This window comes from Oncorhynchus masou, unplaced genomic scaffold (assembly GCF_036934945.1).
Source record: "Oncorhynchus masou masou isolate Uvic2021 unplaced genomic scaffold, UVic_Omas_1.1 unplaced_scaffold_1777, whole genome shotgun sequence".
Lineage (NCBI taxonomy): Eukaryota > Metazoa > Chordata > Actinopteri > Salmoniformes > Salmonidae > Oncorhynchus > Oncorhynchus masou.
Window position 1 is genome coordinate 81,120 of NW_027016777.1, and position 16,247 is coordinate 97,366.

The window sequence follows — 16,247 nt, forward strand, 5'->3', positions numbered from 1 at the left end:
TGAATATTAATGGCCCTCTAATTTGAGGCCGCTGTTAATGCTTGTCGCTAGGAGCCTGGCAAATCAGGTCCCATTCCTGTTACAACCATGTATTAGACACCCCCTGACACTAAGCCCTCGCCTTTGATTCTTAATTGCAGAAGCGCAAGCATTTGCAGTAGATGGGGCGCAAAGCTTTAATTAACTCGATCACACGTATTCTGTCTTGACTGTCACCTACATCACACATGGTGTACTGCACCAATACCATCCCCAGTTCCTCTCAGCTAGAAAGATGCCGTTCCAAGTTTGTGATCACAATTTCATGCATCTTCAAATTGGGGATATGTCATCTATAAGTAGCTGCAAATATATTGACGTGAACAAATCTTAATGCCTTCCTTAAAACCCATATTAAATGCAGAAAAAATTACATCGCTCCAAATGATCACTTCTGAGCTTTGATACTTAAGTAGGGTCCCGGCATAGCAGGTCCAGAACCAAAACATGTTGGATGAGGACCGTGGTCTGTGCGGTAAAAATCAGGCTGTAACTTTGTGCTTCTATGAGAGAGAGCTCGAGGATCGGTTTAGATTTTTTATTAGGAACTGAACAGTCCCACATGTGAAGAAATCAAATCATATTGAAAAAACATCCTACAGTTTATCAAGGAACACGTTAATTGAAACTATAAAATATCATGGCCGAGAAGTAAAAAAAAAGCCTACAGTTAAATTCTACAAGACATTAAAAAGTTAGATATGAGTGCTTTCAAAACCAAGGACGTTCAAATTATTTATTGGACAGCAAACTCAATTAAAAATATAAATACACATTATGCACACATTCATTTAACATTCTTCCAAATTTTAAAAAGTCACGAGACATTGGGACCTGTGCATACAAACAGCATTTTCACAGATGACTCCAAAAGCCAACAATGTTAACTTAAAACATTGCAATAATGGACCAGGCATAAACAATGCTTCAGTAGATAATTCTATACTAATATATGTTTAATTAAACCAGGTTTAAGATTAAAAGCTCAATACAATCATTAGTTTATGAGCTACTGTTCTACGTAAGCTTTCACAATGTTATTGCATCAGCAGAGTTGGAACTTTTTGCAGCATGTATAAAATTAGCTGTCTGTACTGTGGTGAATTGGATTCAGGTTCCTGCCTGGTTGGTGTACGGTAAAACCATGGTGCCACCTACAGCACGACAGAAGAAATACAGCCTTTCAACTGAGGTAGCGGAGAAGGCTGCTTACCACTTCACTGGTCGACAGATGGATTCCACTCCATTTTACTCGACGTTTGTAATAACATACTTTTTGGAAGCATAAAAGACATTGGTATTAAATTGGACATACTGGAGCTAAAAACATCACTCAAAGGCAAGCTCCTCTTTTGATACTAACAATTTAACGGTGATATGGATTATCCGGTGCAACAATACCAGTTACATTATTTTGCATTGGACTCATTCTAACAGTGACTCTTGAACACGTGTGGAAAAAAAAACAAAGCAAACCATGAGTTAAATTGTGATCCCTTAGATATACACCAACTCAAAAAAGGAACAGAACATTATGATCAGTCAAGTGTCATGAGACCCATCTCAAGAACAACACTAAATGAAGAGTGAAAGCCTGGAGTCTCCTCAAACAAAAAAGCATTTCTAAACGAAACACCAACTTGATGTGATATGTAGCTGAAAAAAAGTTGGTCTTAGACCTTCAGATCTTTCAGGCTCAGCAACATGCACTCTTGTTACTTATTAGCGGAGCTCAAATACCGCCATGAACACAAGTTGGTGTACACACGCCGTATCACTTGAAAATATAAACCCAATTAAAAACAATCCAGACATGGGAAAACGCATACCTCAGAGCAGAACAATCAAAACGCAGTCCCTGGATCCCTCACAGTGACCTTTTTACTACTTTTTTGTCTGAACAGCATTTTGAAGGAAGACTTCCTCTTGATTTTGGATTGTTTAAGTCCTGTCCACCAGAACAAAGAGAGGAAATGACAATAAGCAAGGAACATCCCAGGGTTTAAAGACAGGGGCATTTTAAATCAACCACTTTAAATACTCACCAAGAGTCTGCATCATTTCATTCAACTGCTGATCCTCTTTGTCTTCCCTAAAAATGGAGAACATGTTTAGGTTTTTCAAGTTAGACATCCATCTTGACCTCAGTGGCATTCCAGTCACTGCTTGAGACCATTGCAGATATTGAAATGATCCTCACATTTAAAAAGAAAATGGGTCACAGCTCAGATCAAATTGTAAAAGCAATAAAGTTGCACCATTTCCCTACCTGAGCCTGTCTTCATCCAGTCCTTCTACAATGGCGTTTCTACCGTTCACAATCTCCATCAACCTCTCCATCAGCCCGTTCTCTCCGCCGACGCTCCTCTGTAGACTTCAGATGATCTGTGATACCAGTGATAAGAAGACCCGTGTTTGACATAGGAGCACGACACTACAACACGGTAGCTGCTGATCTGTTAGGGGGATGTAAAGTGAACAGTTAAGGTGCTGTGTGAGCATTGTGCCACCTACCTGGTTTCTCCAACAGTCTGCGCAGCTCACCCTCCACCCCAGGCTGCTGCCCCTCCAGGTCTTGAGTCTTCGCTCTGACAAATGCAATAAGTGATGTTTAAGCCATTGTAAATCCAAAATAGTGCATATAAATTTGGGTAACATTTAACTTGACAAGTACTCACATGTACACAAGCTCTGACTCCCTCCTAATGTACGTCTGCTTCTTTCGGATCAGGTTGAACCAGTCAACCATCAGAGGGTCCATCAAAATGTCCCCCTTACCCTCTGCAAAAAGCCAGTGTCAAGGAAGTTCATTGGCAATACGTTTAAAAAAAATGACATTTGTCTAAGACTTATGAACAAAATTAATCACATTGTTCCAGTCCAACATGCACATTGAGCCTTTGTCAGTGCCTAAGGGCTGTGTATACAAACACACCAGCCACAATCAATAGTACAAACTGGCCTGGGACAGAGAGAAGAGTCCCATTAACTCCCCCTGCCTCCTATCAGCAGGACAGCCAGGAGCATGGAAGGAGTGAGGGAAGGAGTAAAGCAGTGAACCGGATAATAATATTAATATAACTGTGCCCAGATGGTGACCTTGAGCAGAGCAATCAGGCCCCCCCTACTGCCCCTGCCCTGTCTGCAGCCACAGCCAGTCTCTGGTCAGCGATTCACCACCACCTCTCACTCAAGGGGGATGGATAATATCAGAGAGGGAGAAGGTGCCCCCATGTGGGCTGTGCCCGCCTCTCGCCTCATTGGGCCGTGGAGGAGGGGAATGGAACCTGTTCGGCTGTCACACCTCTCCCCTCCAGGCTGTGTGGGTTTGGATTCCTGTGTAAAATCTCAGGAGGGCTAGCAGGTGTCATGACTGTCCTGATCAGGTCAGGTTACAGGAGACCACAACCCTACATATTATATCTCAACCCCAACGGAGGAGAGATCTAGGGGTCTGAAGATGTGGGGGTTTTATGACCTCGTGCCCCTGGTAAATCTCAGGCCACAGACAAATTCCTTTGTCCTGTTACTATGGAGAACCAGATCTCAGAACATTAAACATGAAATAAAGGGACTTTGGAACAATGGTTTCCGTCAGCCACAATGGTGGTCATGACGATAGATGGAATATGAAAATCTGTGTCATTTTTGTTTTGTTATTAACGGTTAATCGATGGCGTTATTACGAAAACATTGTTACGTGAAGAGTTTTCCTAGTACATGTTTGATGTTTATACATTGTACGTTGTGTGGAATATGTCCAAATCAAAGGAAATGTTTTGGTAAAGATGAAATGTTAAGTTAGTTGTCTAAAATCAGATTTGAGAAAAACCTTGCTCTTAACTGGGTACGTCCAGAGAATTGCCCTAAAGGGGTTACGCACACTTCTGACCCAAGGGTATAAAACCTGTGAGTAAAGAACTTACAGGGACGACTGCATGACCCAAGCTGCAGCTAAGGTCTAAAAAGTCAAACCCAAAACCCAACTCAAGTTTGAAGACAAAGAAATCTTTTTCTACCCAAGCTACGGATGAGTAGCTGTGTCTAAGCGGGTGAATTCAAGTTGACCCACCTATCCTCCATCTCCCATCGAATCGCGGTGTCTACACTTTCATTCCAACGCTGTGAGCTCTGAGCTACAGAGCTGTGTCCTCAGAAGACCCCTTCCAGAACAAGTGTGAAGGAACAGACTCCTAAGCCAAAAGGACACGGACATCGTGAGGACGACCAGAAAGGTTCGACGGAGAAGTGCGTCATCGAGCAGCCTGAATGGTCCACACGGAGAATCCACAGAACTTCCCCACAATTACATCATTATATTCTGACCCATAAGAGCGGCAGTTTGGGGCAAGGCAAGGGTTAGAATAAGCATAGCTGACAAATTCACCCAAATGTATATTTCCTTTTTCTCTCTTTGAAATCCCCATTTTGGGTAACACTCAACATAGTGTTATGACCCATTATACTACGTTCTAATCAATAGCCTATAAAGGTGTATCATTTTAGCAAATAAATATTCAACTAAGATTGGTGTGGTACGAACTCATTGGCGAGACCCGGGTCCCTGCAGATTCACGGACTATACGACGTTCAGAACGAGATTGTAGAGGTAACTGGTTAATTAGCGGCTGTTGTAAAATCGATACTGATATTCTTTGAGTTAATTTGGGAAATAGAAACTCAATAAAAACTAACCTGGTTCCCCAGGTTAATGAGTTAATAATTTCTTGATTCAGTTAATCACGCAATAAGAAACTTTTAATCACTCGATGAGCAACAGCCGTCACATTAACTAATAGAACTTCACAACAGGGATAACATGCTCACCATCAGAGCACAACTCAAAACTGAGAAGTGGAGGGACTGGGCCATTTCAATTGAAGTACATTAATAAATATCTAAATCATAAAGGCTGGTCTATTTGGAAGTTAACTTGGAAATAAACGATGAGGGGGAGAATCTCAATTGCATACTCCTTGCATCCTCTCCCCTTCTCAAAACCCATTGGAGGAGAAGGCCAGAGGGGAGGGGCTTCTGGCTTTCTCATCCAATGGGTTGAGGAGTACGCAATTGAGATTCTCCCATGGTGTCCTTCAAAATCATGTCCTGAAAAAAGACCCAGTTAAGGTTGAAACATGGTCCGTCTTAACATAAACGACAAGCAATTCTGCCCACAGCTAAGTCCTTCAAAAGCCAGACTAGTGCCAAAACCAATAACTTACCTAAATGTCAACGGGAGAAAGTGTATGCAGAGGACCTCTCCTACTTGCTTTGGCAACTAAACAATCGCCATTGGTCAACATCAACAAAGGAAGAAGAAACACTGGGAGTCAAGGGAAGTCCCAAGGCAAGTACCTTCCTCACAGCTGCGAAGCCTCTTCTCCATCTCCACTCCCTTCCTCTCCAAGTCACCCAGGCTGTCTCCAATCTCACGCAGCTCCTTAACTATCTGGTCCATAGGGATGTGATGGGACTTACATTGAACAAAACAAAGGAAAACCTATTGTGTCACCACCAATTGCTAATCCTGTGTAATTATTTAACTATGACCTGAATTTCATAAGAATATTATTTCCTCTGATAAGCTCTAGTAACATGCCACTATTTATGTATGAGACATAACTGATAACTTACTGAGGGGGACCTCGTTTCAGACTGGGAAGTGTTTGTGGGTGACAAATACTTCCCATTTTTGGAGCCTAAGAGGTAGACAGAATATGATTATTACATATTTAATGGCTGACACTCAGGGAGCCATTGTCACACTTAACTTCTGAAAATAAACAGGCTAAGATATAACAAAAACAAATTAAAACAATGGTTGAGACATTATCTGGTAATAGAAAGTGAAGGCCCAGTCTAACCTGTGGAACCCTGGCGAGGCGGTTTAGGAGACATAGGGGAGAATAATTGACATCCGTTGAGCCTAAAAAAAAACAACAAAAACAAAGTGTAACCGATTAATAAACTGCAAAATATAGACTCCAAATACATTGCAGCGATGCAATCACTGAACGGAGTTCTTGTCTTTACCCGATCCCGCAGAGCTGTGGTGAGGCTTATTGGGAGTTGGAACCCTGTGCCAGACAGGAACCAGGGGAGGAGTGGACAACAGAGGAGTAGAATAATTCCCATTTTTAGTACCTAGAAGGTGAAGCGCGATAATAAAAAAATAAAAAATCACAAGTCAGCAAAAATGTTTACTCAATCATTTATGAAACACTAATCATTACTCTGCCAACTATAGAGGATAAGATAATAAAAAGCAGGTACCCAAGCCTCCAGAGCCACAATGGGGCTGCTTGGGAGACGGAGCTCTGTGAGACACCGGGCCAGGTGGAGGAGGGTTGAAGGCTGCTGGGGGAATCGGAGGAGAGGTAGAGCTGATGTTGACGATGATACTAGTAGCGAAAGACTTCGAGATGGCTTCAGGTTTGGGTTGCTCAACAATGATCACATGGTCCTCAGAGTCAGAGGTCCTGGAGAAAGAGGGTGCATGTAAGGAGCAGGAAAAGACTGGACTTTCCCCTGAAATCAACCAATTTGGATTGAACATACAGTAAGTACAAACAGAACATTCAACCTCACCTTAAATATTTAGAAATAATGGAGGTGAGAAAATAGTGGAAGGGGTCAGAGGGAACTCTGGGGAAACTAGTTAGTGTTGCACTAGGGTTCATTTCAGGCATAGCACTCCTTGGGACTTGTGAGGATGGGGGAGGAGAGTGGCTGCAATTTGAGCCAATCAGCCATAACAGAGCAGGGCGAGGCAGGATGAATCCGGAGGCTGGAGGAGTGGAAACATGAGACGCCAAACTGGTTAGCTCTCCAGATCAGATATATAATTTAATCTCTCACCCGGGTGAACAAACCTGCCTTCCCTTCGTGTGGATGTACAGGATTAGAAAGAAAAGTGGTTGATTAACAGATGAGCAGTCCAGACTTACTTCAGTTCTGGTCCATTTTTAACAGGCTTGAGCTTTGATCGCCAGTTAACAGGAGCCTCTGCACGGTCTGCACTTACTGCCAAAGAGACATACATTTTGAAAGGAGAATGGATGATTCAAGCTCATTATCAAATTCTACAATTCTATTTAATGTTAAAAATAAAAACATTTAAAAAAGGGCTAAACAAGATGGGATAACTAAATGATAAGTGGCTGTTAATAAAGACTGCTAATGCACTAGCAGCTCATTTTATTTTCATGCACTTCAAAACAGACTTTTGTTAAACTTTATGGAAATGCTGTTCGTGGCTACACCCTTGCATTAACAACAAGGTAATCGAAAGTGTTCCAGCATTTTAAGTTTCCCCTATGACCTATTGTAAAAACATGATTGTGATAAAAAAAGTTCTGAAAATGAAATGGAATTGAAAAAGCTTGCCTTTGGTGCTGAAGGATACAGTTGTTGGTCTGGCGCTGGCTTTGTTGACAGTGTTAAGCAATTCCTTATTGCTGGTGGGGCTGGTGAAGAGTTGTCCTGCTGTGCCTGGTCCACATTTAGCCTGCTTCCAGCTGGGGAGGTCAGCTGAGCTTAGCACATCTCCAAACCTGGGTAGCAATACTATCACAATTAGGTTTGGAAATACATTTAGTAATAGCTGACATCCACAAAATGATATGAACTGTGGCTGTGCACGCTTGAACAAGACTAAAAGCCTCTAGGTAAACACATAGGCCTTTACTCACCTTTCTGCTGGTCGGATAACAAAGTATCTGGTGTTATTGTTGTTGCAGTTCGCTTCAGCTAGTTTCTGGGTAATGACAGCCCTGGCTCGGTTCTTCTCTTCCTCAGGACTCAGGGGTACCCTCGGCAGTCCTGAGGGGGCTGGGGGCTTCTGGCTGCTGGAGGTTGAGGTAGATGACTGGAAGAACCTCTGCCGTGCTGCCTGGGTTCTCTGGGCCGAGCTGGTCCAGGGTTGGGGAGCTGGGGTGGTGGTCTCCACAGGCTTCAAGACCACCTTGATGGGGGTCGAAGGCACAGAGGTGGAGCAGGAGACAGACTTGACTCTGCTGGTGTCACTTTTGGATTCAACTTTGGCGCTTGGGCATCCGGTTTTGATGACAACCCCAGAGGAGGGAGGCAAGTTGCAGCCATTCTTAGTGTTCTGATCATCATTACAGATGAAGATACCTGGCTCCTTCCCTGGTTTATAAGCCCCAGCCAGGAGGACGATGGAGCATTCACTGCACCTAGTGAAAGGTGCAACATAAAAGGTGTCAACACGTTTTAACCATAATGGTGGAGCTGGTTTCTATGTTTAAAGTGGACATTTACTTGAAGCAGCTCCTGTGGTAAAGCTTCCCCTCGATAAAGTGCCGTTGGACCAGATGAACGTGGCATTTGCACACAACACATTTACTGCTGAGAGTGCTTGTCTTATTGGACCTCTCCACCAAAACTTCAGTCTTCTGTGGAAGAGAGAGAAAAAAAAGAGTGTTTTGGTCATGTAAACTAAACCCCCACCCCTGTCAACTGCGTTTATTTTCACAATTAACATGTGTAAATATTTGTATGACCATAACAAGATTCAACTACCGAGACAAACTGAACAAGTTCCACAGATATGTGACTAACAGAAATGGAATAATGTGTCCCTGATCAGAGGGGTGGGGGTCAGAATCAAAAGTCAGTCAGTCAGTCTCTGGTGTGGCAACCAGCTGCATTAAGTACTGCTGTGCATCTCCTCCTCAGACTGCACCAGATTCGCCAGTTCTTGCTATTGTTATCCGGGCTTGTCGCTGGCCATGGCAGAACACTGACATTCCTGTCTTGCAGGAAATCACGCACAGAAAGAGCAGTATGGCTGGTGGCATTATCATGCTGGAGGGTCATGTCAGGATGAGCCTGCTGGAAGGGTACCACATGAGGAAGGAGGATGTCTTCCCTGTAATGCACAGCATTGAGATTGCCTGCAATGACAACAAGCTCAGTCCGATGATGCTGTGACACACCGCCCCAGACCATGACGGACCCGCCACCTCCAAATCAATCCCGCTCCAGAGTACAGGCCTCGGTGTAACGCTCACGCCTTCGATGAGAAACGCAAGTCTGACCATCACCCCTGGTGAGTGAAGAGCACTTGTTGCAAGTACGGTCTGGTCCAGCGATTGTGGGTTTGTGCCCATAGGCGACTTTGTTGCCGGTGGCGTCTGGTAAGGACCAGTCTTACAACAGGCCCTGAGTCCAGCCTCCCTCAGCCTATTGTGGACAGTCTGAGCACTGATGGAGGGATTGTGCGTTTCTGGTGTAACTCGGGCAGTTGTTGCCATCCTGTACCTGGACCGCAGGTGTGATTTTCAGATGTACTTATCCTGTGCAGGTGTTGTTACATGTGGTCTGCCACTGCAAGGACGATGGGCTGTCCATTCTCTCACAGTATGGACATTGCAATTTATTGCCCTGGCAACATCTGCAGTCCTCATGCCTCCTTGCAGAGGAGATACAGATAAGCGGGGAATATTTCTTTTTGTGTTTTTCAGAGTCAGTAGAAAGGCCTCTTTAGTGTCCTAAGTTTTCATAACTGAGACCTTAATTGCCTACCTGTAAGCTGTTAATGTCTTAACATGTCTAAACTTAGCATTTCCACTGCTCCAGAGGCCAATGGTAACGAGCATTACACCACTCTAGCCAACGCTTGGCATTGCGATCTGAAGCTTGTGTGTGCTCGGCCATAGAAACCCATTTCATGAAGCTTCCTATGAACTGTTATTGTTTTTGGTTTTTTTACCTTTATTTAACCAGGCAAGTCAGTTAAGAACAAATTCTTATTTTCAATGACTGCGTAGGAACAGCTGCGTAGGAACAGTGGGTTAACTGCCTGTTCAGGGGCAGAATGACAGATTTGTACCTTGTCAGCTCGGGGGTTTGAACTTGCAACCTTCCGGTTACTAGTCCAACGCTCTAACCACTAGGCTACCCTGCTGCCCCAGAGGGACGTTACTTCCAGAGGCAGTTTGGAACTCTGTAGCTAGTGTTGCCACCGAGGACAGACGATTTACACACGCTACAGCACTCGGCAGTCCTGTTCTGTGACTGACCACATCGCAGCTGAGCCATTGTTGCTCCTTTACGTTTCCACTTCACAATAACAGCACTCACAGTTGACTGGGGCAGCTCTAGCAGGGCAGACATTTTACAAACTGACTTGTTGGAAAGGTGGCATCTTATGACAGTGCCACATTGAAAGTCACTCAGCTCTGCAGTAAGGCCATTCCACTGCCAATGTTTGTCTACAGAGATTGCATTGTGTGCTTGAAATTATACACCTGTCAGCAATGGGTGTAGCTGAAATAAAATCCAGAAATTTGAAGGGGTGTCCACATACTTTTGTATATATTGTGTACATTTAGTAGTTCATCAGTTCATCTAAATGTATGCCTGTCAAACATCTGAGATATATATCTTTAAATAGACATTAAAGAATCATTTGTACCTGAACAGCAGCTCTGGTTGCTTTGGGGGAGGTTTTCACCATGAGAGAGGGAGGTTGGCTATTCTCTATGGCCATTTTAGACACAGTGGTTTTGGCCACCACCGGGAGATTCTTCTTTCCACACGGCTCCTCCTTGGAGCCCTCTGCTGGTCTTTTCACAGCACCCACCCCTCCAACTGGAAAAAAACATTGGCCATCAGAAAGCAGAGGGTTGAGCCACAATAATCTAGTCTACAATACCTGAACCAATAGCTCAGTAGAGATGCTTTGTGAAACTAAAATAGTTTGAATATACTATCTTTTAAACCAATAAGCATAAACAATTCGAAAAACATTTGACAAGTTTTAAATGTACTACTGATTGTAAGGACAGGCACATTTCACTAAACGAGTTTGAAGCAATGTTTTCACCCAATTTAACAACGCGTGTATCTCACAATCACCTTAAGTAACACCACACCAGGAAAGACAACACTTAAAGTGGAACCATATAGGCTAGTGCTCCAATGTAACAAAGCTGCCTCAAGTCAGACAGTCTTACTAGGGTTGCGTCCGTGGAAGTAGTTGTAGTACTGGGAGACGTAGGTGAGGATGCTCAGTCGGTCTGGGATCCTCAGGGCCACCATGTCCTCTGCATCCAGCAGAGCAGCGATCCCCAGCTTGTCCTCTGCAACCCGGAAAGCCTGAAGTTAGAAATAAACACTTGTTTTATTAACCAACCCTAAAGTCATAGAGACAACAATTAGAAGGGTCAGGTGTATTAGAGTTCCCCCTAGCAAGCAGAACACATAACATTGTACATGTTTACAAACTTAACTTTTAACACTTACAAAGCAGAAGGAACAATCTTACATCACTTTCCCAATGTTCTTGAGTGTTTCTTAAAATACAAAGCAGCTACTTAATTTAACAGTAAACAAGCCAGACAAAATGGTATCTTCAGAAATAGAAAATAGTGAAGTCCAGCCAGCAGCTGTTTGTGGCCCCATGCCGGGAGGTCTGGACAGGGGGTGAATAATGAATAGCACATTTCCTGTGCACACTCAGCCCTGGGAACAAGGAGGGAGAAGGACAACGGGGCATTGTTTAGGATCAACCTGATGTGCTCATTAAAATGTTAAAGTACAGCCTTGCAGAACGGCATATCCGTTTGTGTTGGAGGAGGAGAGAGGCCAAACAACTTCTACATTTGTGAGATTCTCTGTATAACAGAAACGGAACTGCCCATTGTTGCTGTACAAAACAGAGTCTGAACAAAACAAATGCATATTTGAGTCTGTAGTGACATACCTACCACTGAGAGAAACCTGACACATGAAGGACTGGGACCTCCTTGTCATGACTACTGTCAATGTATATGGGATTACCGCAGACTAAAAAAAGAAGTAGCTTCACAACATTGGTGATTGGACTCCACCATGGGGGAATTCCTTCCTAGTTGGTTGGTCAAATAGACTAGCGCTACTAAAACTGAAAAAACTACACTCTTCTGTGTGGCTTAAAACATGTTATTCTTATGCAACCCCTCAAGCAGTGTTGTCTCATCATACTGTCTAACATTTGTAAATGGACCTTTATCGTGCAGATCGAGTGGCCCACAGATAACAGTAAGCCTCATTCATAATGAATAACCCAGGGAGCCTCTTCTAGTACTCAGGTTCTAACAGACGCTGTGGGGGATCGGCACGACGAGCAGCTAGTGTTTTGCAACAGATCCTGGAGAGCATAGAACACTGAGGTCTGTAATCCTCAAAATCAGAGGAAACCAGCACAGAGAGAACTAAATTATGGACAAGTCCCAGCTGCGTTGCTGTTTGACTCATTCTTATCCTAACACACTTCCTGCTATGAAGGAAATAGAGGGGGTGGGGGACAAAAAACAGTTGGTCAAATAATTCCAAAGAGTTAACAAGTTAAATTCAACCAAGTCAAACATAGTATCTGATGTTAATAGTTAAGCCGGCATCTGTCGAAGTATCAATAGAAATGAGTGCAACTAGCCAAAGTCACTTCCAAGTGAATTGTTAGGCAGTATAACACTCAGACTTGACACGTTCCGTACAACTCGCAGATGACATTCTCCTCACATTAAAACAGCAACATGGGACAGACCTTGCATAGCACCCCAAGGAGAGATGGTTTCCCAAACTACAGTTGGTATACGAATAACCTTGCCTGGGACACGAAATCCTAGGAATCCATGTTGTTCAGTTATCAACTGGGAAAGAAGTTCAGCATTTGGCCACAGCGTTTACATACTATGCATGCTACAAGCAATAGGTCACATTTATGGTGAGCCATCACATTCTTTTCATGAGTTGCATTCAACATCACCCTTCAGAGCAAAATGGTTTTGCCCCAGTTCAATCGAAACACTGAGGTATGTATCAAAATAACCATGAATTGACTTGTGCACAATTCCAGTGCTTTGGAGACGTCACTCGTAAAAATAGGCCTGAATGTTACAAAGGACTTGATGCATTTGTAACAATGTAATCACCTCAAACACAAACCAACTGCCTTCCTGATAACAGTTCAGTATGGGCATGTCAATGTACAACCTTTAACTGTGCTGATGTTACATGCATAAATAGACAGTATATCTTACCAAGTTGTTGTTGTCAAAAACATCCTCTTTATTCAGGGAGTCGTAGTCTCTGAATATAGAACACAGGGAAATTAATCATTCACATTGTGGAGGTTGATCAAAGGTTATTCCCATGTGAATTTGGGTGCCCAACTGCCCTGTTCAAGGAAAATAACCAGGCTTCTGGGATATAAAAGATAATATTCTAGTCCACTAGTATAGCAAGAAAACTTGTGGGAATGGTTATGCTGTGAGGTTTCTTTCTGTTTCAGACATTTAGTACATAAAATCAAATGTGTTCTCTTGTTAATCAAGAATGATGTTTGACTTAACCTGGAAACTCTAAAAAGTTTGACTAGGGCACATTTAATTTCCATTCATGTTACATTATGCAATGTATTGATTCATAATAAAGGATCACACATGCATACCTACATGAAACTATGGTAAAAAAACGAACATACCTTACTCGTAGTTCAAAATTCACTTAGGCAAATATCCATATGCATATGTTAATCTAGCCTAATTGATGAACATGCTTAGATAAATGTAGGTTACATTTTTTAATTCAACCAAAATGTTGTCAAGACTCTGGCTAGAGGGGGGATTCCCGACACCATTATTAGACAGGAAGCCCCTTGGAACACTTTCCTTTAAAATAAATAGAACATGATAGCAAATAGCGCTTCGTTTCTATTGTATGTAGTGTTCAAGGCATCTGTCGTTAGGCCAAACGTTACATGAGAACATTACTTTTCTAAATCATGATTTGAAGCTATAGTCTAAGCTACAAAATGTGTTTGCAAAGTAGAAGACAATGACAACATTAAAAATGTTGTTTGGTTATGATAAAAAAAAGGTACGGCGACAATAGTCTAAGGTTTCCCAAACTCTGTAACGTTAGACGTTTTGGTTTTTGCCCTAACATTAAAAATCAGCTGATTCAAGTCAACTAATCAAGCTTTGATCATTTGAAATCAGCTGTGTAGTGTTATGGCAAGTAACACCGAGTTTAGAAAACGCCGAGGTCGGTTATTCATAAATATTAAAAGATTTTAACTGTAGCTTTAGCAGCGAATGCCCATCGAAGTGTTTGGAAGTATTGATTGTTTGCAGCTGCTAATGATCTGTTGCACCTGATTAACCATTACGCTGAACATCAATTCTTCTGCCAAATCTATATTTTAAAGTTATATTAATGCTTACATTAGGTCCGGTCTGTACTTATGGATAAGCGCACAGAACGCCAACCCGTCCCTAAAAGAAGTTGTCATGTTGATAACAGCCACATCTCGGTACCCATCGCACTGAAGTTTGCACCATTGTTGAAGCGCCTTGATGGCAGCCATCCTTCCCGGAGCGCGTCCTGTCAAATAAATGACTCCCGAAAAAAATATCTATACAAAAGAGAAGTATGCAACCAGTGGTGTTATGTCTTATTTCAGGTGATGTACAGGTAGTAGAAAGCAAGATACCGATTACCAAGAAAGAAAAGCCAGTTCAGTGTTCAATCATCAGCTGATGGTCGCGACTGATTCGCTACCATTGTATAGCTCATGAAAAAGTATATTGGCGTGACGCAAGGGGGCGAGGCTTTGGTTCAGTAGCCTAATTAACGCTGTTAATTATAATTTTACACCGTGACATAATTGCACTTTTTAATAATCACAGTGTTGGCAATGAATCGGTCCTTTTTAGTGTCTGTCCGGTTATCAAATATTAATTTGCATTATGTCCTGAATAGTCTATTTCAGAGAGGTAATCATTGGTATAGAAATATATATATATATAAAAAATCAATATTTACACTATTGTTGAAGTCTGTGTGGTTTTAATATCATTATAATTTTCATGGACAAAATAGGCTATAGGCCTACATTAACGCACTAATGGGCAGCCATTAGTGTTGAAGCCTTAATGAGCAACTCAATTAGGTTATGAATACAAAGGATTCAGCTGAGCACTTTTTGCTCATTTGCATATGGGTCATTTGCATATGGGGCATTTTCATTCGAAAAACCAATGATACATATTTTAAGTTGCATGTTGCAAACGAGGAAGAGGCTTAAAGTCTCCATGAAACGAATTAACCCAGAATCCAGACCCACTGACCAATTTTGGGTCACCGATGGTGGTTTCAAATTTGACCCAAATGAGATGGGCCTAAATGAAGATGGAGTGACTGGGGGATACTCTCTAATTGTGATTGGACAACAATCAAAAACAATTTGAGTGTGTCTGAGTATGACCCAACATAGGAGAAACTGACCCACCAAGAACTCGACGACCTCAACTAGATGCATAGTCTACAAAGAGATTAGATGGACATTGATAGCCTAATACAGAGTAGGAACAACATACCAAAAAAAAAAACAAAATACATTGGGGAAAAAGTGTGAGAATCACTGTAATTACACTAAAACGTTTTTTTTATATTCATTGTTTTAACATAATAGCAAAATATGTGTTACCGGGCCTTGACATCTACAGAATATAAAGATATGGGTAGTTGAATTAGTACTGAAGCAAAGGCACACTGGCAATAAATATCCTGCTGACAATGAATATACATACAGTTATAATAATACCTATGGGGTTTTCTCATTTGGGCAAAAGACCCTCCTCTCTCCTCCATGACCAAGAAACCGATAACTGGTCAAGAGTGTGTCAAGTTGTTAGGTGGCAAACAAAAGGGTGTCCTCCCCTTCTCAATAGCCAATTTTCATCAAGGATATTCATGAGTATCTTACCGCGGAAGGGTTTTGAAATCTCCCACACCCCCTTTGAATCAACGTATTAATATGTCAGAGGAGAAAAATATGCACATATTTAAAAACAATATTCTACTTGTTGTTTGTTTTATCTATAAAATCTGACTTAATTTGTTTTGATCACTTTACACTTATTTTGAGATCCACCCCAGCAAACGTCATTTGCCTAATGACGAGTCAGTGGAGAAGGACCGTATCATTTCAAGTAAGCGCATTTCCATCCACGTTCACCCTCCTCGCCGACTGTCCTCGTTTACCTTTTTCCCTTTACAAAGGAGGCAAGAGAGGACGGAGGAGGTGAGTAAATCTAACTGATAAAAGGAGAAGAGATTTCATTACCAGAGGGGGGCACTGTTAGACTACAGAGAGACTTCTGAAAACATACAGAAGACTCAAACTAACACTCAAGCAG

The 16,247-nt window shown here is 42.3% G+C and overlaps 1 pseudogene; it reads right to left on the reverse strand.

The window, feature by feature from the left end:
- Positions 1–563: 563 nt before the first annotated feature.
- Positions 564–14,609, reverse strand: LOC135539156 (MICAL-like protein 2; annotated as a pseudogene).
- Between the last annotated feature and the right edge of the window lie 1,638 nt (positions 14,610–16,247).